Below are 21,188 nucleotides of genomic sequence, written 5' to 3' on the forward strand. Positions count from 1 at the left end.
TTCAGTAGCTCCTTAGTGCATTTAAATAAGGTCCAGAATCCTCAGAACGGCAAACAAGCCTTTACAAACCACCTCTATTTAGTCTTCCAAGCTCACACCCAGCCATTCTGGACTCTTTTTCTCCTCTACAAAGAGTCCTCTGGTCAGCCTTCTCTCAATGTCCTGAAATGTCCTGGTTCTGGGCATTTGTAAGCTTTGTCCCCTCTGTCTGAAAGGTCCATCCTTCCCCATCTAATTGGCGAAATATCATTAATTATTTAGGATTAAGTAGGCATGCCGTATCTATTAGAACTCCATGGTTCATTCCCCTAGGCAGAATTAATCACCCCCACCTTTGTGCTATTTCCATCACTTTGTATGTACTCTATCCAGTTTTCCACCAAGTCTGGACTCCTTATCGGGTCCAGTTATCAGTAATTATATTGGATTGCCTACCCTGTATTTTTTTGTTCTGGAAAATTTTTTCAGCATATGTTGAATCATCCCACTGTAGCATAATCATTTGTTTGAGGTGTTTATCTTCTGCATGAGACCATCCACGACCTTCCTAAGATGAAAGACTTCTCATCGTATAGGCAGTGTCTACACAGCAGCCAACCCATACTGCGAAGTTGGATTATGTTACTCTCCTATGCAAAACCTTCCAAAATAAAACTGAAGCCACCATGACATCAGGCTCCGCAAAATCTGGCTGCTTTCTGGTCTCTTGCTGTTGTTCAGTCACTAAGTCATGTCCAGCTTTTTGGTGACCCTGCGGACTGTGGCCTGCCAGGCTCCTCTGTCCATGGGGATTCTCCAGGCAGGAATACTGGGGCGGGCTGCCGTTTCCTCCTCCAGGAGATCTCCCTGAGCCAGGGATCGATCCCAGGTTCTGCGTTAGCAGGTGGATTCTTTACCACTGACCCCAGGGAGGCCCTCTGGTCTCTTAGCTTTCTCTGCTCTCCTCCTCCTCTCCCAGGGAGTTTTATTTCCCAAATGAAACTTTGTTCCAGCTCAGGCCTTTGCCCGATCGGGGGCTTTGTGATACTCCCCTGCCCGGAAAGCTGTCCCCCTCACAAAACCCAGGAGATGTTGATCTAGCTCTGAAGGGGAGGCTAGATATGAGAGAAAAGTTAATAAAAATCAAAGTCGCGCAGGCTCTGGAGAGACAGACAGGTCAGGAGAGAATACTCTTTAATGACTAGAGGCTAACTGGAAGGCGAGTTACTTATTAGCTTTTGGTCCCAGACCTTTCTCCAAGCTGCTCCAGGGGCCTTAACTTTCGGCTCTCATTTCAAGCACCAGGTCTCCCTGAAGGAATCTGCTGACCCCCAAGTCTAAGCCACTCCCCACCTGGCTTGTTTTCTGCAGATCACGCACCACCCTCTGAAACTACCCTGTGTGGGTGCCTGCTCAGTGTCTGCGCTTATCCCCTGCCACTAGAATTCAGGGACCACGGGGGATGATACCTTTCTTGTCTAGTTCACCGTCGTGTTCCCGGGGTCAGAAGAGCACATGTGGATGGCACTCAACACATAGGTTAGATGAACAAATGACTTCATCTGGCTGCTCAGTAAATGGCTGTTGAACAAACTAATTAATTTAACAAATTAATTATGTTCATTAATAATTATTTTTTAGGTGGAAGCAACTGACTTTTTGTTTGTTTTAACCCTAAATTGTTTTCAGAAATCTCGGAATAAATTATTCAAGTTGTAGAATGTCCAGAAAGGTTTCCTTTGGCTCTTTCATGTCTGTTCTATCTCTGTTAATTCATCTTTTTATGCAGAAAAGGGACAGAACAGATAGTTCTGTCCAATCACAGGAATGTTTTCTTAGCAGTTCTGGATAGCAAATAGATATATTAACTGATGCTGAAGCTGAAGCTCCAATACTTGGGCAACCCGATGTGAAGAGCCGACTCATTGGAAAAGACCCTGATCCTGGGAAAGACTGAGGGCAGGAGAAGGTGGCATCAGAGGATGAGACGGTTAGATGGCATCACCGACTCAGTGGACATGAATGTGAGCGGACTGCGGGAGACAGCGAAGGACTGAGGGGCCTGGCGTGCTGCAGCGCGTGGGGTCACGCAGAGTCGGACACGACCCAATGATTGAACAACAACTCTCTTATTGGTGTCGGAGCCAGAAATCAGTGAAGCTTGCAGCCAGAAATAAAGTTCTTACAGTTTCCAAAGACTTATTCCATTTCCCTTTTTTCCTGTTTTCATCGGCTTTATTCTACCCTCCCACCCCCACCCGCATGTGAGCTTAGAGTTTATTTCACTGAATGTTTCATGAGCCCACATCAGCAGCTCGTTACCTGAGGATGGAAGGAATAGAGGAGAATCAGGACACCAGATGAATGTAGGTGAAAAAAAAAAAAGTCATTTAAGGGTAAGCGAATCATCCATCTGGCATGCAACATGACTTCCTGCCATCGAACAGTTCTCTAGTCCAACTCTGCATGCAAGGAGAAGGTTAAAATGGATTAGTTCCCCTTCAAAAGCAGAGAGCAGGAAAACCCAGAGAGAGAACGTAACCGGCCCAGGGTCACCCCACACTTCAGGTGGCCAAGTGCAGCTCTGAGACCCGAAACTGTCCCTTCAATCAGCAGGTCTCCCTAAGGCTTTTCTGGCACTTGGCTCCTTGCTTATAATTTTCCTGGCTCTGAATGGGAGGAGAATTTAAAAGAAAAACAAAGTTAATAAAAATCAAACTCAGTCAGACCCTGAAGGAATGGAGAAACCAAAAGAGATTGTTTATTAGACTACAGGATGGCACAGAAAGTGCAAGCAGTTATTACTGGTTCACACTTACCTGAGTCTTTCTCAGAGCTGCCCAAGGCTTTTTCTGACTTAATTTTAAAGTTCTAAATTCTCTCATGGACCTCAGTCTGCCTGGGAGTATCCAAAAGGCATAGCAAAATAGTTCTTCAAAGACAGTGGAACAAGGTCAGTTGTGGAATGCTGGACATGCGGGCTGAACATCTTCCCCCACCAAGGCCTGAAGGAAGGTCCATGGTCCCAGCCAGGTCAGTTAGAGACACTTTCGCTCCTTTCATCCTGGCCATTGTGATTGATTCAAAGACAGACACACGACCCACATCAAGCTAATGAGAACATTCCTGGGCCCTTTTTCTTTTTTTTTTCAGAGATAGCTATAAAAATGCTCTCTCTTCTCTGGGATTTTGAGCTGTAAGTGAAAGTGAAGTCGCTCAGTTGTGTCTGACTCTTTGCAACCCCATGGACTATAGCCCACCAGGCTCCTCGGTTCTTGGGATTCTCCAGGCACAAATACTGGAGTGGGTTGCCATTTCCTTCTCCAGGGAATCTTCCCGACCCAGGGATCGAACCAGGGTCTCCTGCACTGCAGGCAGACGCTTTACCCTCTGAGCCACCAGGGAAGCCCAGGAAGGGCCATGTGAAATCCCAAGGTTCACACAAGCTCACTGCAGGATGTAGAGATGGGCTTCAACCAGGCCAAAGAGACATTGGGGAATCCCCTGTAGTCCAGTGGTTAGGAATCCTCCTGCCAATGCAAGGGACACGGGTTCAATCCCTGGTCCAGGAGGATTCCACCTGCTTCAGGGCAACTGCACTCCTGGGCCACAGCTGCTGACCTCCTGCTCTAAAGCCCACGAAATGCAACTACTGAAGCTCTTGCACAAGACAGTGGCCCAGCTGCTCGCCCCAACCAGAGAAAGCCCCACGCAGCAACAGAGATCCAGTGCAGCCAAAAATTAATAAAGAGAAACGACATGAAGGATTTGGGGCTCTGAAGGAATACATAAATGCTTTCTCTACAAACCCGTAAATCCTCCACCACCAGACACACTCCCAGAAGCGCCCGTCTTCTGTCGGTGGGAAGCCTCCCATTCCGCTCTCCTTAGGAAGCAGCTTCGGTAGCACCTCCTCACGCTTTTCACCACATGTCCCCTCTCAGCAGTGCCCTTGTCTTCATGCCATTGCCTCTGACCTCTGCTCCAAAGTTCTTCCATCCTCATGCTCCCCACCACTGTCCCTGACACTCCGCCGCCCTCTACATCTGCTTCTCATGTCCCCGAGGAAGGTAACCTCTTTTTAGGTCCTTTGGGAACTGGTGCCATTCCTTAGACCCTGTCCCCATCTTTCGCCACTTCACCCACAGAGTGGTGATGGAACGTGAAGGTGGAGAAAGGCACCATGTGTGGTGGAGGGGTTGGGTAAGGCTTCCAGCAGAGAGTGACTAGCAGGCTGAGTCCTGATCAGTTCAGTTCAATCGCTTAGTCGTATCCGACACTTTGCAATGCCATGGACTGCAGCACACCAGGTATCCCTGTCCATTACCAACTCATGGAGCTTACTCAAACTCATGTCCATTGAGTCAGTGATGCCATACAACCATCTCATCCTCTGTCATCCCCTTCTCCTCCTACCTTCAATCTTTCCCATCATCAGGGTCTTTTCCAATGAGTCAGTTCTTCACATCAGGTGGCCAAAGTATTGGAGCTTCAGCTTCAGCATCAGTCCTTCCAAAAAACATTCAGCACTGATTTTCTTTAGACTGGTTGAATCTCCCTGAAGTCCAAGGGACCCTCAAGAGTCTTCTCCAGTGCCACAGTTCAAAAGCATCAATTCTTTGGCACTCGGCTTTCTTTATAGTCCAACTCTCACATTCATACATGACTACTGGGAAAACCATAGCTTTGACTAGATGGACCTTTGTCAGCAAAGTAATGTTTTTTCTTTTTAATATGCTATCTAGGTTGGTCATAGCTTTTCTTCTAAGGAGTGTCTTTTAATTTCATGGCTACAGTCACCATCTGCAGTGATTTTGGAGCCCCCCAAAATAAAGTCTCTCACTATCTCTATTGTTTCCTTATCTATTTGCCATGAAGTGATGAGACTGGATGCCATGATGTTAGTTTTCTGAATGTTGAGCTTTAAGCCAAATTTTCCACTCTCCTCTTTCACTTTCATTAAGAGGCTCTTTATTTCCCCTTCACTTTCTGCGTTTTCTAAATCCAGCTTGAACATCTGGAAGTTCTTGGTTCATGTGCTGTTGAAGCCTGTCTTGGAGAATTTTGAGCGTTACTTTGCTAGCATGTGAGATGAGTGCAATTTAGTTTGAGCATTCTTTGGCATTGCCTTTCTTTGGGACTGAAATGAAAACTGACGTTTTCCAGTCCTGTGGCCACTGCTGAGTTTTCCAAATTTGCTGGCATATTGAGTGAAGAACTTTCACAGCATCATGTTTTATGATTTGAAATAGCTCAACTGGAATTCCATCACCTCCACTAGCTTTGTTCATAGTGATGCTTCCTAAGGCCCATTTGACTTCACATTTCAGGATGTCTGGCTCTAGGTGAGTGATCACACCATCATGGTTATCTGGGTCATGAAGATCTTTTTTGTACAGTTCTTCTATGTATTCTTTCCACCTTTTCTTAATATCTTATGCTTCTGTTAGGTCCATACCATTTCTGTCCTTTATTGTGCCCATGTCTGCATGAAATGTCCCCTTGGTATTGCTAATTTTCTTGAAGAGATCTCTAGTCTTTCCCAGTCTATTGTTTTCCTCTATTTCTTTGCATTGATCTCTGAGGAAGGCTTTCTTACCTCTCCTTGCCATTCTTTGGAACTTTGCATTCAAATGGGCATATCTTTCCTTTTCTCCTTTGCCTTTAGCTTCTCTTCTTTTCTCAGCTATTTGTAAGACCACCTCAGACAACCATTTTGCTTTTTGCATTTCTTTTTCTTGGGGATGGTCTTGATCACTGCCTCCTGTACAATGTCACAAACCTCCATCCATAGTTGTTCAGGCTCTCTGTCTATCAGATCTAATCCCTTGAATCTATTTGTCACTTCCATTGTATAATCATAAGGGATTTGATTTAGATCATACCTGAATAGTCTAGTGGTTTTCCCTACTTTCTTCGATGTAAGTCTGAACTTGGCAACAAGGAGTTCATGATCTGAGCCACAGTCAGCTCCCGGTCATGTTTTTGCTGACTATATAGAACTTCTCCATCTTTGGCTGCAAAGAATATAATCAATCTGATTTCAGCATTGACCTTCTGGTGATGTCCATGTGTAGAGTCTTCTCTTGTGTTCTTGGAAGAGAGTGTTTGCTATGACCAGTGCGTTCTCTTGGCAAAACTCCATTAGCCTTTGCCCTGCTTCATTCTGTATTCCAAGGCCAAATTTGCCTGTTACTCCAGGTGTTTCTTGACTCCCTACTTTTCATTCCAGTCCCCTATAATGAAAAGAACATTTTTGCAGGATAGAATGTGATAGAGACGTTGAACGGGAAGAGCTCCACATACTCCCTACATCAAGACTGACGGGATATAATGGGAAGAGGCTGAAGCTCCAAATGAGCAGCTTCTGAGGTCTGTGCTGAAGTAGCCAGCTTCCACCTTAGGGGAGAAGGGGAGACGCTGAAGGAGATTTAAGCAGAGACTTCAGCGGACTTGTGCACCTCTTTTTGGGCTATCACCTCTAGGCCCCATCTGCAACCTCCTTATTTCTTAGCCCCCCTCTCCTGTCACTACCTGTCAATACATCCTAGGGTTTTTCAGGATTTTTTGTTTGTTTTGGTTTAGTTTGGTTCCCTTGGGCCATATCCAGGGGCATGCGGGAGCTCAGTTCCCCAACCAGGGGTTACCCTGCATTGGGAGCTCTGACTCTTAACCACTGAACCAGCATGGAAGTCCTACACCTTGGGCCTTTTTAAAATCTCTTTTATCTTTCGATCTCTCTCAGGTCCTACCAAGCTGACTCTGTGTCTCCAAGTCTTCTGGTCTCGACTTTTTGATCCATCACCACCTTCTGGAGTCTCTTGGAGCCTGACAATCTCTCGGGGCCTTTGCAGAGCCTCTTAGGACCCGTCACAGGCTGTGGTAACCTCTCATGGCTTCCCAGGGACTCTTGGCTTTTCAAGGCCTGTCAGGGTCTGTCCTGTGTCCTTTGGGAGCTGCACTTACCTCTAAGGTGTCACCACCTTCCATTTTGGACTGTATCCCTTTGGTTGGTAAGTCAGTTCCTGCCCTCAGAGGCTTGTTTGATATTCCCTCATCCATGAATCAATTAAAACTGACTGTCTTCCTCTGTCCATAGAAACTGGAACTCTACGGAGTTAAAAGAGTTCATGCATTTCCCAAGCCAACCCTCCTAAGACTGGATGTCCTTTAGAACCTACCATAGGACAAGTTTCATCATCCATTGGGTTAGGTGTATGTCAATCATAACGTCTTAGCCAATGAGCTGTTAAGAAATGTGAGCGCTGAACTCCTAGGACAGAGCCTGAAAGCTCATTGGGCAGTCAAAAGTTAGCCAGGCTGTTTTTCTCTGAGACTTGACCAAGAGGCCAACATGAGATCGCTTGGCAGTGGGTCAGGAGCCACCCCCAAGGGGAATTTAGACCGCGAGGAGCTTCAGTGGTGGCAGTATTTAGTGACAGCTTCTGGACACAGATCGCGTGTGGAATCAGGAGCAAGGAAGAGCATCAAGTCCTGTGGTAGTTAGGGTGGAATCAGGGAGCTCCCGAAGGGTGGACAGGAAAGACGCACAGACGCTCAGTCAGCCATTGTTTTAAGGCTGCTCCGCAGAGGAGATCACAGAGAGGAAGACACCCCCAGTCCGGTCTTCAGGAGGGGCACAGCTGGAGGGGGAGGTAGGCACGCTGAGCGAGGAGAGCTGACTGAAACGAAGCCCCGAGAGAGGCCGATCTGCTTACTACAGTGGGGAGCCCCTGACGATTTGTGAGGAATTGACTGTGGAAGGTCACTCTGCCTCCTTCCAGGAAACTTATAGTGGAGGCCAAGAAGGGAGGCGGGGAGACTGAGAAGGCCGTTGTGGGTGGAGGCGAGAGACGGCAGCCCTAGGTGAGGTGGGCGCCTTAGCCCCAGCTCTCTGCTGCCCCGTTTCTGCAAAGCATTTTTGCCTATGCTCGCCTTGTGGGGTTGTGGTGAGAGAGTAACTCTGTACCATCTTATTTCCTCATGGCTGGAAGTGGAAGTATACTTAATAATATTAACAATAAACAGTATTGATTAGATTATTTTATCTTCACGATGACGCATAAGATATATACTTCATTTTCCCCATTTTAAAGATAAAGACACTAGGACATAATGAGTTTCAGTACTTGCCTAGTGATATACAGCCAGTATAGCAGTCTGAGATTTGAAACCGGTCTTCTGACAGTAAATACCATACTCTTAACACGACAAAAGTAATCTCAGCACTGAGAAGGAGATTCTGCGTTTTTATTATCTCCTTTGCAAAATTGTTAAAGAACAGCACATAACGTTTGATGGTATTTTATTTTCTCTTTGCGTTAAAAGACTACATGTTCTATAACAGAATTTCATAAATTTGCCTGATCATAAAACTCACCTGGGGCACTTGATAAAAATACTTATTTCCAATCTCCTCTCATGGATATTTTGATTCATTAAGTCTAGGGTGCAGCCAATGCTTTTATAAATCACCCCAGGAGAATCCTGTGATCAGACAAGTTTGTCATACATTCTATATAAGATGCTTTTTATTGGCTGTATAAGATTTAATCATGTAGATATTTCACAATTTAGTTTACAGTTCTGTGCTGGTAGATTGTGGGTTTTAATGACATTTTAATACTGAAACAACACTGATGATCAGACATGTGCATGTCTCTCATTATTTCCTTAGAGAAGAATGGCATTTAAACCAATCTCTCCAGCTCTGTGATTGAGTTTCATGTGCTTGGGAACCTAGCACATATGCTTCTCTACTGAAAATAGTTCTAAACATGCTATCATTCAGGGCATGGGATACAGGGCACAGACTGGGGAGAATGAGGTACTGAAGCATAAATGTGTGAATTTAGTTGTTGGACTCTGTCTTAACATTTGCAGTTTACATACATCAAACACTCATTAGCATTATACTATGTTCTTTCCTGTGTATCACATTTTATCATCTCTGAAATTCCACAGAATATTATCCTTATTTAACAGATGAGTAAAATCAATAAAATTTTAAACCTCCCTGGTAGTAGTTATATATATATATATATATATATATATATATACATATAATATATATATATATATAATTTACCATAATATATAGAGTTACATACAATATTATAATAATAAAGTAGTTATATATATATATATATAATATGTATTTGTATATGTAATATACTAAAGAGCCTCTTGATGAAGGTGGAAGAGGAGAGTGAAAAAACTGGCTTAAAACTCAACATTCAAAAAACTAAGATCGTGGCATCCAGTCCCATCACCTCATGGCATATAGATGGGGAAACAGTTGAACCAGAGAAAGTTGTTATTTTCTTGGGCTCCAAAATCACTGTGGATGGTGACTGTAGCCATGAAATTAAAAGATACTTGCTCCTTGGAAGAAAAGCTACGAGAAACCTAGACAGCGTGTTATAAAGCAGAGACATTGCTTTGCCCATAAAGGTCTATATAGTCAAAGCTATGGTTTTTCCGGTAGGCATATATGGATGTGAGAGTTGGACCATAAAGACAACTAACTGCTGAAGGATTGATGTTTTTGAGCTGTGGTGTTGGAGAAGACCCTTGAGAGTCCCTTGGACTGCAAGGAGATCAAACTGGTCCATCCTAAGGAAAATCAGTCCTGAATATTCATTGGAAGGACTGATGCTAAAGCTGAAGCTCCAATGCATTGGCCACTTGATGCAAAGAGCCGACTCATTGGAAAAGATCCTGGTGCTGGGAAAGATAGAAGGCAGGAGGAGAAGGGGATGACAGAGGATGAGATGGTTGGATGGTGTCACCGACTCAATGGACAAGAGTTTGAGCAAGCTCCAGGAGATGGTGAAGGACTGGGGAGCCTGGTGTGCTGCAGTCCATAGGGTCGCAAAGAGTCGAATAGGACTGAGAGACTAAACAAAAATACATAATACATGGGGAAGAAAATGGCAACCCGCTCCAGTATTCTTGCCTGGAAAAGCCTGTGGACAGAAGAGACTGGAGGGCTACAGTTCCTTGGGTTGCAAAGATTCAGGCATGACTTAGTAACTGAGCATTCACACACACATAATATATGTACTTATATATATAATGCAGGTGTGCATGCTAAGTCACTTCAGTCATTTCTGACTCTCTTCCAACCCCATGGATTGCAGCCCACCGGGCTCCTCTGCCCATGGGATTCTCCAGGCAAGAATACTGGAGTGGATTCCCATGCCTTCCTCCAGGGGGATCTTCTTGACCCAAGGATCGAACGCATCTCTTACATCTTCTGCATTGGCAGGCAGGTTCTTTACCACTAGCCCCACCTGGGAAGCCCAGATATATATAATATATGTATTATACAAAATGTTTACAATGAGTCAGTACTAAGTATGCAACTATTTTATATCATTTAATCTTTAAGACAACAGTATCATTAGGTGTGTATTATTATTATTACTATATCAAAGATATAGTGACTACTATTGTCCTTCTTTTTTTTTTTTCCTCCTGATGAGTAAACGGAAGCTCAGAAGAGTGTTTGAACTCTGAGCAACCAAAATCTAGCCTAAATTTACCTCACATGAGAGGCAGTTCTAGTGTTAGGACCCAGATGTAGTTCATTCCTAGACCATTACTCTTCCCCAAAATACTGTTAAGTGCCTCCAATTCAGCTATCATCAAATTCTTATTTTCATATTGAATAAATATTCCCCATACCTTCCCTAAAATTCCTATAAAATTGGTAACTTTAAGAAGTCAGGGAGTCATCCATCAGCAGGCTTGCATTTTTGGAAACCGAGAGAGGGCAGGCCCCTGTAAACTGAGCTGGGACTGAGCAAGGAAGCCCTTTCCACTCCATTTGGAAGGAGCAAACTGTGAGCCCAGGAAGAAAGATGAGTGTAGTGCTCTGAACGGGGCTTCAGTTTGCTTTCTGCCTCGTGCAGAATATATGTAAGGGCTTCCCTGAGAGCTGAGTTCGTAAGTAATCCACCTGTGGTGCAGGAGACCCAGGTTAGACTCAGTCAGGAAGAGCCCCTGAGAGGGGACAGGCTCCCCACTCCAGCATTCTTGGGCTTCCCCTGTGGCTCAGCTGGTAAAGAACCCCCCTGCAATGCGGGAGACCTGGGTTCAATCCCTGGGCTGGGAAAATCCCCTGGAGAAGGGAACGCTTATCCACTGCAGCTTTCTGGCCTGGAGAATTCCATGGACTGTATAGTCCATGGAGTCACAAAGAGTCGGAATCTACTTTCACTTCATGAAGAAAGGCAAATTAGATGCAAACAGGTGGTGAGCTATGTGGATTTAATCTTAATTTTAGTAGGAAAATAAATCAGGTTATCTTTATTGCTACTCTTCTAGCCTTAATGGAATGGTCTGGAGGAAGCATAGAGAGAGGATAGACTTGGTACCACAAAGAGATTGAAACCTCAAATTAATATCTGCATGAGCTTGATCATGACCTCTTCCTGAGCCTCCATTTCTTTATCTGTAAAGGAAGGCAAAATCTGATCAGTGGATGATCTTGATGATTAAATGTGATAATGTAACTAAAACGCTAAGCACATTTGGGTTCATGGTATCCTTTTTATAATGAAATCCTTTCTTCCTTCCCCAAAAGCGCCTTCTCAGAGTCCATCTGCCTTAGCTCTCACAGGAGACTGCCTTTAAGGAAGCTCCCTAGGATATATAGAATGGTTTCAGACAAAGTTTCATCAGGCAGAGGAGTCGTTACCAGTCCCAGAACAGGAAGGGCCCATAGTCTTCTGCTCTTTATGCACAATACTGAAAAAAGAAACCTGAGCTTGTTACAGGGAGGCCAATTCCAGCACTGTGATTTCATCACAGATATTGACAAAGAGCGCTGGTTAAGTCACTTTGGATACAAATGACACTATTCTAAACTGGAGATAATAATAATAGTGATACGTATATAGTAGGAACATCATGAACACCAAAGGAAATACTGGCCTCCAAGCGCAGTATTAACACATCTTGGCTCTAACCCTGACTCAGCCACTCTGCAGTTTTGGCCCAGAACTGTGTCCCTCTGCACCAATATCTATACCATCAAGAGGCTTGCAACCTCTTAAAATCTCTCCTTTCTCTGATATTCTGTGATCCTGTGACTTGACTAAAGTCTTGCCAGAGTCTGCGTTGCCCCATTCCTGGTCTGAGTGTCTTCATTTTATAGAATTTTCTCAGCTCAGAGAGGTGTGTCTTATGGCTTGAGGGAAAACCTTGCTCCATGAAAGAGCTGCCTTGTATAGTGTCTCAAATTGCAGCTCTTCTAGATGCGTAGAAAACTCTTATCCAATCTGTATTCTAGGGAATTTACCTATCTCCCCAACTGTGGTGCTCCCTTCCTATGAAGTTCATTGAGTTTTAATTTACAGGATGTCAACATTGATGTCTGCCTGCTCAGTCTGCAACCCCATGGACTGTAGCCCACCAGGCTCCTCTGTCCACGGGATTCCCCAGGCAAGAATACTGAAGTGAGTTGTCTTTTCCTCCTCTAGGGATCAAACCTGCTTCTCCTGCATTGGCAGGAGATTTCTTTACCACTGAGCCACCTGGGAAGCCCTATTATCGATAAAGAAAATGCATCACTCATGTGTCAAGAAAGGCAGCTTTAAGTCCCAGCTATTCTACTGTGTGGTCTGTGGCTGGGCTTTCCCTTAGGGGGAAAAAAAAAGAAACTCCTAAAAAGGCACAAGTTAATAATTCCTAGGCCTAGTAGTCAAAGGTAAGAGAAGAATGCCTTACTATTGGTGCAAAGAGTAGTTTGCACCCAGAACAGAGACATTAAGTTTAGGTGACAGGCATCAATGAATAGCAGAATTACTGGCTAAATTTAAAGTTATTCTTAGGAATGAGTATTGCTAGGACTATAAAATCACACATTTCCAGATTCTTTCAGCCTGGAAAACATTAAACTTTAATCAGAATCTGAAAGTCAGTGAATCTTCAGTACATTTATGTGATATAATAGAAATAATAGAAATTCACCCTAGCACCTTAATCCTTATCTCAAATACACCATTTTCTCTTCTAACAGAGGCATTAGAACTGAGGTTAAAGCAAACTTGAATAAAATCCACACTGTCATTTTCTCCCATCCTCAAACTCTTCCTAATCCTCTGCTTTGGGCTAGTTCACTAATTTTTTTTTTTTTTAATTCCTCAACACCTAAAAATTTCTGAACATCTGATTTGAACTAACGTTTCTTCTGCTCAGGATCATTCACCTGGATCCAGCTATGCCTGAAGTCTAAATCTGTGTATATCCTTTTTCTAAATACATGGGCCATTATATGTCTTATTTTTCCCAGGCCAGTTTGAGTTACATTTGTCACTTGCAGTTCAAAGTACATCTGCCCAATGGAAAAATGATCTGCCTAATTAAAAAACAATATTTGCTCCTTTTACATTATAGGACTGACATAACCATCAGATAAGTTTACAGATTTTGATCGCTAGCCATAGTTCCAGTGGCAGCTACTATGCTAGGAAACAAGAATACGGTGATGAATACGACAAGGTCTTTTCCCTAGAGAATCTTGGTCTAGTTGAAGAGACAAGTATTTACAGAAGTAACTACAACTACAACACAATGTGCCTGACCACAGTGATAATAAAGTTACAGGAGGAAATCAGTCAATTTTCCTAGAGAAGTTAGAAATGCTCTACAGAAAATGTGACATTTGAACTGCATAATGGAAGCTGGTTACAAGTTTTCCAAGTAGAGAAATGGCTCTCAGTCAGAGGCAAGTTTATGCATCAGTGGACATTTTTGTTTGTCATACTTGGGATATGCCAAGGGTGCTGTAAAACATCCTACAATGCACAAACTGCTCCCACAGCAAAGAATTCAGCTCAGTTCAGTTCAGTTCAGTCGCTCAGTCGTGTCCGACTCTTTGCGACCCCATGGACCGCAGCATGCCAGGCCTCCCTGTCAATCACCAACTCCCAGAGTTTACCCAAACAGCAAAGAATTATCTGGTCCCAAATGTCATTAGACATGAGGTTGAGAAACTCTGAAGTCAAGCTATTAAGAAAGAGCATTCCAGAACAAGGTGAACATAAAGCCAGGGGTCATGATCAGTTCAGAATGATGGAAATAGTTGATGCAGGGAAAATAAGTTGAAGGCATATGACAATTTTTTTGATCTTTGAAAATGAGGGCTTTGAACATTATTTCTATAGGTGTGGGAAGCTATCAAAGTTCTTTTAAGGTTGGAATTAGAAAGGCCTCCTAAGTTAAAGATCTTGGAAGAGGAACAGGTCTGCCAGTTTCTTAACTTTGACTTTGAATGTGTAGGGGTACCAAAGATTAGAAGAGATAGCCTTTCTCGCTGGAGACAACCTTAGAGGCTAGAACAATTAGTGTGCATATGCTAAGTTTCTGCAGTCTTATCTGACTCTGAGACCCTGTGGACTGTAGCCCACCAGGCTGCTCTGTCCATGGGATTCTCCAGGAACGAATACTGGAGTGGGTTTCCATGCCCTCCTCCAGGGGATCTTCCCAACCTAGGGATCGAACCCGTATCTCTTATATTTTCAGCATTGGCAGGCAGATTCTTTACCACTAGCACCACCTGGGAAGCAGAACAACTCAGTGGGTTATTAACATTGCTGCTGAATTTGACCAAGATGATGCTACTGATATTGGTGATGAAGAAAACCACTGGGTTTGGCTTCCCTTCCAAAAATATTTATTGGATTCTGAGCCAAACAGAAGCCCTCTCTGAAAACAGCATTTTCCATCTCCCCTGTGCCTTTTATTCCCTCTCTTTGGACATTCTGCCAATTCATCTTGGAAGAATTAAATATTTTTATAATGAATCAGATGCTAGTGACAGGTGCCAGATTGACGACTCTGGAGGAGGAAGCTTGAAGTGCTCACGTTCCCCGCACCGAGATGACAAGGAAAAAGAGTCATGTGTGTTGAGAGATTGATCGTCAAGCTGTCCACAGGCAACTCTTTGGCCTGCAGAAGGTGGTTTAAATTTAGACACAATCTGGAAGCCTTTCAGAGCCAGAAGGGAGTGTGTCATCATGTTGATGCTCCCTCTTCTCCTTACCTTTTGGTAGACTAAACTGGAACTTGTATTCAAACGCAGTCTACAATCAGACTCAAAAGGGTGCACATGGCTTTCTCCACTTTGTAGAGCCACTGAGGTTTAGAACTAGGAGAGACCCCAAAGATTGCGTAACTCAACTGTTCCATTTTCCAGATGGGGGAAGCGGACGCGAGAATCAGATTCACGACTCACCCAGGACTGCACAGGTTGCCGTAGAATAAACTAGAGAGAATTTCTACTGTTTTCTTCTTTTTGAAATCTGACCTATCCCATTTCTTCTTCTTTTTCCAGCTCTACTGAGATATAACTGACATAATATTGTATAAGTTTAAGGTGTAAAATGTGATAATTTAATACATATGTATATTTCAAATTGATCTCCACAATAGGGCTAGTTAATACATTCTTCATCCCACAAAATTGCCCTTTATTTTTGTTGTGGTCACGGTGAGAACTTTTAAGATCTGCTTTCTGAGCAGCTCTCAAATATATGGTATTGTATTATTAATGACAGTCATCATGCTCTACATTAGAGCCCCAGAATTTATCTATCTTATAACTGGGAGCTTGTACCCTTTGAACACCAACCTCCCATTTTCCCCATCCACTACCCCTGACAACCACCATTCTTCTCTCTTTTTCTGAGTCTGGCATTCTTAGATTCCACATATAAATGGAATCATACAGTATTTGTCTTCCTCTGACTTATTTCACTCAGTGTAATGCCCTCTGGGTTTATTGATACTGTCACAAATGGCAGGATTTCTTTCTTCTTTATGGTTGAATAATATTCCACTTTGTATCCATTCATCCCTTAATAGACACTTAGGCTGTTTCCACATCTTAGCTATTGTGAACAATATTGCAATAAACATGGGTTGCAGATATTGCCTTTAGATAGTGATTTCACTTTTTGAGGGTATATATCCAAACCCACTTCTTAAGTGGGTATCCCTTTAGCCAACCTGAGTCACCTCCCATCCTATTGTCCTGTTCCCCATAACTAAGGATAACAGTGAAATTATCATTCAGTTCAGTTCAGTTCAGTCACTCAGTCGTGTCCAACTCTTTGCAACCCCATGAATTGCAGCACGTCAGGCCTCCCTGTCCATCACCAGTTCCCGGAGTTTACTCAGACTCATGTCCCTCGAGTCGGTGATGCCATCCAGTCATCTCATCCTCTGTTGTCCCCTTCTCCTCCTGCCCTCAATCTTTCTCAGCATCAGGATCTTTTCCAATGAGTCAACTCTTCGCATGAGGTGGCCAAAGTACTGGAGTTTCAGCTTCAGCATCAGTCCTTCCAATGAACACCCAGGACTGATCTCCTTTAGGATGGACTGGTTGGATCTCCTTGCAGTCCAAGGGACTCTCAAGAGTCCTCTCCAACACCATAGTTCAAAAGCATCAATTCTTCTGCACTCAGCTTTCTTTATAGTCCAACTCTCACATCCATACATGACCACTGGAAAAACCATAGCCTTGACTAGATGGACTTTTGTTGGCAAAGTAATGTCTCTGCTTTTTAATATGCTATCTAGGTTGGTCATAACTTTCCTTCCAAGGAGTAAGCATCTTTTAATTTCATGGCTGCAGTCACCATCTGCAGTGATTTTATCATTAGGGAATACCTAATGTGTGCCTGACTATTGACCATGCTATGCTCTCCACACATGCTAGTCCTGACTCTATAGTGACCTTGGGAAATAGGAATGACTATAATAATTCTACAGATGAGGAAAGGAGTCTCACAAAGCTAAAGATGCCCCAAGATCATACGGCTAATAAATAATTATTCAAAATTTAAACCAATGCTTGTGTAATTGTGTCTTAGCATGCAATTTGGGGCTTCTCAGATGCCTTGGTGGTAAAGAATCTGCCTGCAATGCAGGAGCCACAGGAGACTTGGGTTCAATCCCTGGGTCGAGAAGATCCCCTGGTGGAGGAAATGGCAACCCACTCCAATATTCTTGCCAGGATAAGACCATGGACAGAGGAGCCTGGCGGGCTACCGTCCAGACAGTCACAGAGTTGAACGCAACTGAGTGACTGAGCGTGTGCAGCATGCGGTCTACCCAGATCTGCTTCAGGATTTTTCTCTCTATTCCTTCCGGCCATAGCTACTGTGTCCATCAAATGGCTCTTCTCAGGCTGGGATCAGGAAATCAAGGTGATTGATAAGATTCACACTTCTGTTTAATCCGCCTATTTCTGATGATGTTTCCTTTCATATGAAGAAAGCTCCACCTGCATTTTGCAAACGGATTTCCTTTTCTAGTGTGGTGAGTGCTGTTATCAAGAGTCCACCTGATTATTAATTGGAAGGACTGTTGCTGAAGTTGAAGTTTCAATTCTTTGGCCACATGATGTAAAGAGCCCAAAGCCAATTCGATGGAAAAGACTCTGATGCTGGGAAAGATTGAAGGCAAAAGGAGAAGGGGGCGGCAGAGGATGAGATGATTAGATAGCATCAGCAACTCAGTATACTTGAATTTGAGCAAACTCTGGGAGATAGTGGAGGACAGAGGGACCGGACGTGCCAGAGTCCATGAGGTCACCAAGAGTCGGACACGACTTGGCCACTGAACAGCAACAGTTATCGTGAAAGGGTGTTGGATTTTGTCAAATAGTTCCTTCTGCATCTATTGAGATGATCATGTGTTTCCCACCCCCCCTTTCTCTAGTAATATGTGTGTTTAATTGATTGCTTTTCATATGTTGAACCCACCTTGCACTTCTGGGATTAATCCCACTTGGTTAGTGTATAATCCTTTTTATATAGCGCTAGATTCAGTTCCTAGTATTTTGTTGAGGATTTTTGCATCTATATGAGGGATATAGGTTTCTCCTCTTTTTTTTTTTTTTTTTAATGTGTGATGTCTTTGTGTGGTTGTGGTATCAGAGTAATACTAGTGTCAGAATGAATTTTTCCATTTTTTTTTTTTTTTTTTGAGTCTGAGAAGAACTGGGGCTAATTCCCAGATAAAAGGAAGGGGAGTAAACTATTTGCCTAGTTTGGAAAGAAGAATACTTGGACATAAGCCATAAACAGCCTCCCCCTTCTCTCTCTTTTACTGGTGAGTGATCCACTTTCAGGGAAGGAGGGGCAAACTCTTCTCAGTTTTCAGTACCCTAAGAGTCAACAAAAAGAAAGTAAGGTCTGTCTTGGCTTAACATACCTGTAACCGTGTGGGCAAGTCTCTCTAATGCTGGACTCAGCATGAACTAGATCACTTCATTGCAGCACAAATCATTTTCTTAATATTAACTTTATCTACAGCAAAGTTAATATTTTGAAATTTGTTTGCCTTAAGTCGAAAGACTGGTCTGGGAAGAAGGACTTTATAAATCTTCCATGTTCCCTTGGACTTTAATAATGTAAAAGCAGAAACATCTGATTATGTATTCCAGGAACAGAAGTGAAAATAATTAGAAGTGCCTAAAAGGTATCACAGAAATTAACAGGAAGATTATGGGATTTGGAATCTCAACACTTGAATCAAGATCAAAAATAAAATATGCCGCATAATGTTTTGTATGTGTAACTACTGTTTTTAACCACCTCTCCCCAACGGGCTAGCTCCACAAAATTAGGCAAGATACTTCATCCGGCTAAGCTTTTGTTTCTATCTCTGAAAATGAGAGTTGAAATATTCACAAGTTTCTTTTATAGCAAGTGCTGGAGCCTTCTCATGCTGACTCACAAGGCTAACTGTGTAAATCTCTTTCAACTCCTTTCTAACTTGGGAGACTGAAACCTGCCACGAAGGAAGTAATTTTTCCAGGACATCAGGAAATGTTATATAAGGGCTTTCTCCACCTAAAGATCCAGTTGCAAAACACTTTGTCAGCACACTCAGCCCAACCTGAAATCCCATCATTATGTACGTGATACCAGTTACAGCCCTGTGTCCTCAGCTACGACTTGCCTGGGCTCGAATTAGCTCTGGTCAGAGATAGATAAAGGCAGGAGGAATGAAACTCCAAACACAGTTTCTATGACTTAAGATCCCCTCGTTCTCTCTCTCTTGCCAATTGAAGCTTAGAGAACTGTCACCCACACGCGTAGGTATCTTCCAGGTTCTTTGCGGCCCCTTTACCAACCAATCCATTCTCATCTCGATAACATTTTAAGGGTAACAAACCAATGATTAGTGTGGTAATTAGCTTACAAAGTGCTCTTGGGGCTTTATTTCAGTTAATCGGCACAACCATCCTGTAAGTGGTGAGTTTATGGTTGGTATTTTTCAGTTAAGAAAAGTGAGGCTTTGTAGAGACATGATGGATCCAGGGACTGTCATGCACAGTGAAGTAAGTCACAAAGGGGAAAACAAATATCATATATTAACACAAATGGGATGTGAAAAAAAAAATTCGTAGATGACCTTAAGCAGAAATAGAGACACAGACGTAGGGAACAAATGTGTGCTTACCAAGGGGGGAGGGGGAGGGGATGCATTTGGGAGATTGGGATTGACGTTTGTATATTCTCATACCGTGTGTGAAGTGGGTCAATAATAAGACCTATTGTGCATCACAGGGAACTCTACTCAATGCTCTGAGATGAGCTAAATGGGAAGGAAATCCAAAAAAGAGGGGATCTATGTGGACGTATAGCTGATACACTTTGCTGTACATTAGACACGACTACAACATTGTAAAGCAACTATACTCCAATAACAACTTTAAAAAGAAAACTGAGATTCAAAAGGAAGTGCAACCGCCTATACCTTTGAACCTCTCCCCTCTTCCACAAATTTGGGTAATCAGCTATCTCTTTATAATTAATTCTTTCCTCTTAGGGCCTTCTGAACCTTATGCTATAAAACATGCTCAAGGTTCACATGTCCTTTAAAAATCATCTGGCCTGTAGTTAGTCTCTGCCATTCAGTCTCTCTCTTTCTTTTATCAGCCAATCTCTAGAAAAACCAGTGAACACTTGCTATATGTTTATCCTCCTCTCTCCTCCTCTCCTATTCCAACCAAGTTTTAAAAGAAAGATTGTATAGAGGTTGCCTAAGATCATATATTCTCAAGTCAGACAGACCTGCATTTGAATCTGAGCTCTGCCAGCGACTAGCTTTGTGATCTTGAATCAAAAGCTTTTCTAGAACCCTTAGTTCCTCTCTAAAGGTAGAATCATTGCAGCTATAACCACAGAACAGTGGTGAAGGTTCCAAGATGCATGTGGTGTTCATAGCACAAGTCCTAATTGTCGGGAAATGCCAGCTATTACTGCCAGAAGTCTGTTAAGCTTGACGTTTTGGAGCATTCGGTTCTTGATGTTTTATTTTTGCTTGACATCTATACACTCAACTGGTCTTCCCATTTCATATGGGACCATTTTTCTCTTTAAGTGTCTCCTTAAAGTATAGACTTGAATTTTTCTGCCTCTCTCAAGGTGGTGTTCCCTCGGGTCACCTCATTGATCTACTGCTTACATCACTACACATTTGTTCTAAGTTATCGCATTGACTCCCAGGCCAGTTTATAGACATTGGTTCCCAAATAGGTGTGTTCTATCAGACCCCTTTCTTAAACTTCAGGATCATGTGTCTTTACAAGGGCAGCACACACTCATTTGGTCCAAAATAAGACTCATCATCATAATTTCTCAACCCACTCCTCCTTTGCTATTTTATGTTTCATTTGGTGACTAGAACTTTATGTATGAAACTAGACTTTTATCCCTGATCCTTCTTGATCACCATTTTTTCCATCCTCTATGTTCCTACTATCTGTCATAGTAGTGAGCTGGATGATGTCCCCAAAGATATGTCCATGTCCTAATTCCTGGAAGTTGTAAACATTACCTTATTTGAGGGAAAAAAAAATTTGTAAATGCAATTGCATTAAGGATCTTGAGATGAGGAGATCATTCTGAATTATACAAGTGAGTTCTAACTGCCAGAACAAGTATCTGTATAAGAGAAAGGCAGAGGGAGATTTAAGACATGCCAAGGAGAAGGTGATGTGAAGAGAGGCAGAGATTCTGCAAGCTGCGAATACCACCAAGGAATGCTGCCACCTACCAGAAGCCAGAAGAGGCAAGGAATGGATTTCTTCTAAGAAACTCTGGAAGGATCATGACCCTACCACACTATGATTTCTAACTTCTGTCCTCCAGAACTCTCAGAGTTGCTTTGAGCCGCCAAGATTG

The sequence above is a fragment of the Odocoileus virginianus genome, chromosome 31, assembly GCF_023699985.2.
Source record: "Odocoileus virginianus isolate 20LAN1187 ecotype Illinois chromosome 31, Ovbor_1.2, whole genome shotgun sequence".
Taxonomy (NCBI): Eukaryota; Metazoa; Chordata; class Mammalia; order Artiodactyla; family Cervidae; genus Odocoileus; species Odocoileus virginianus.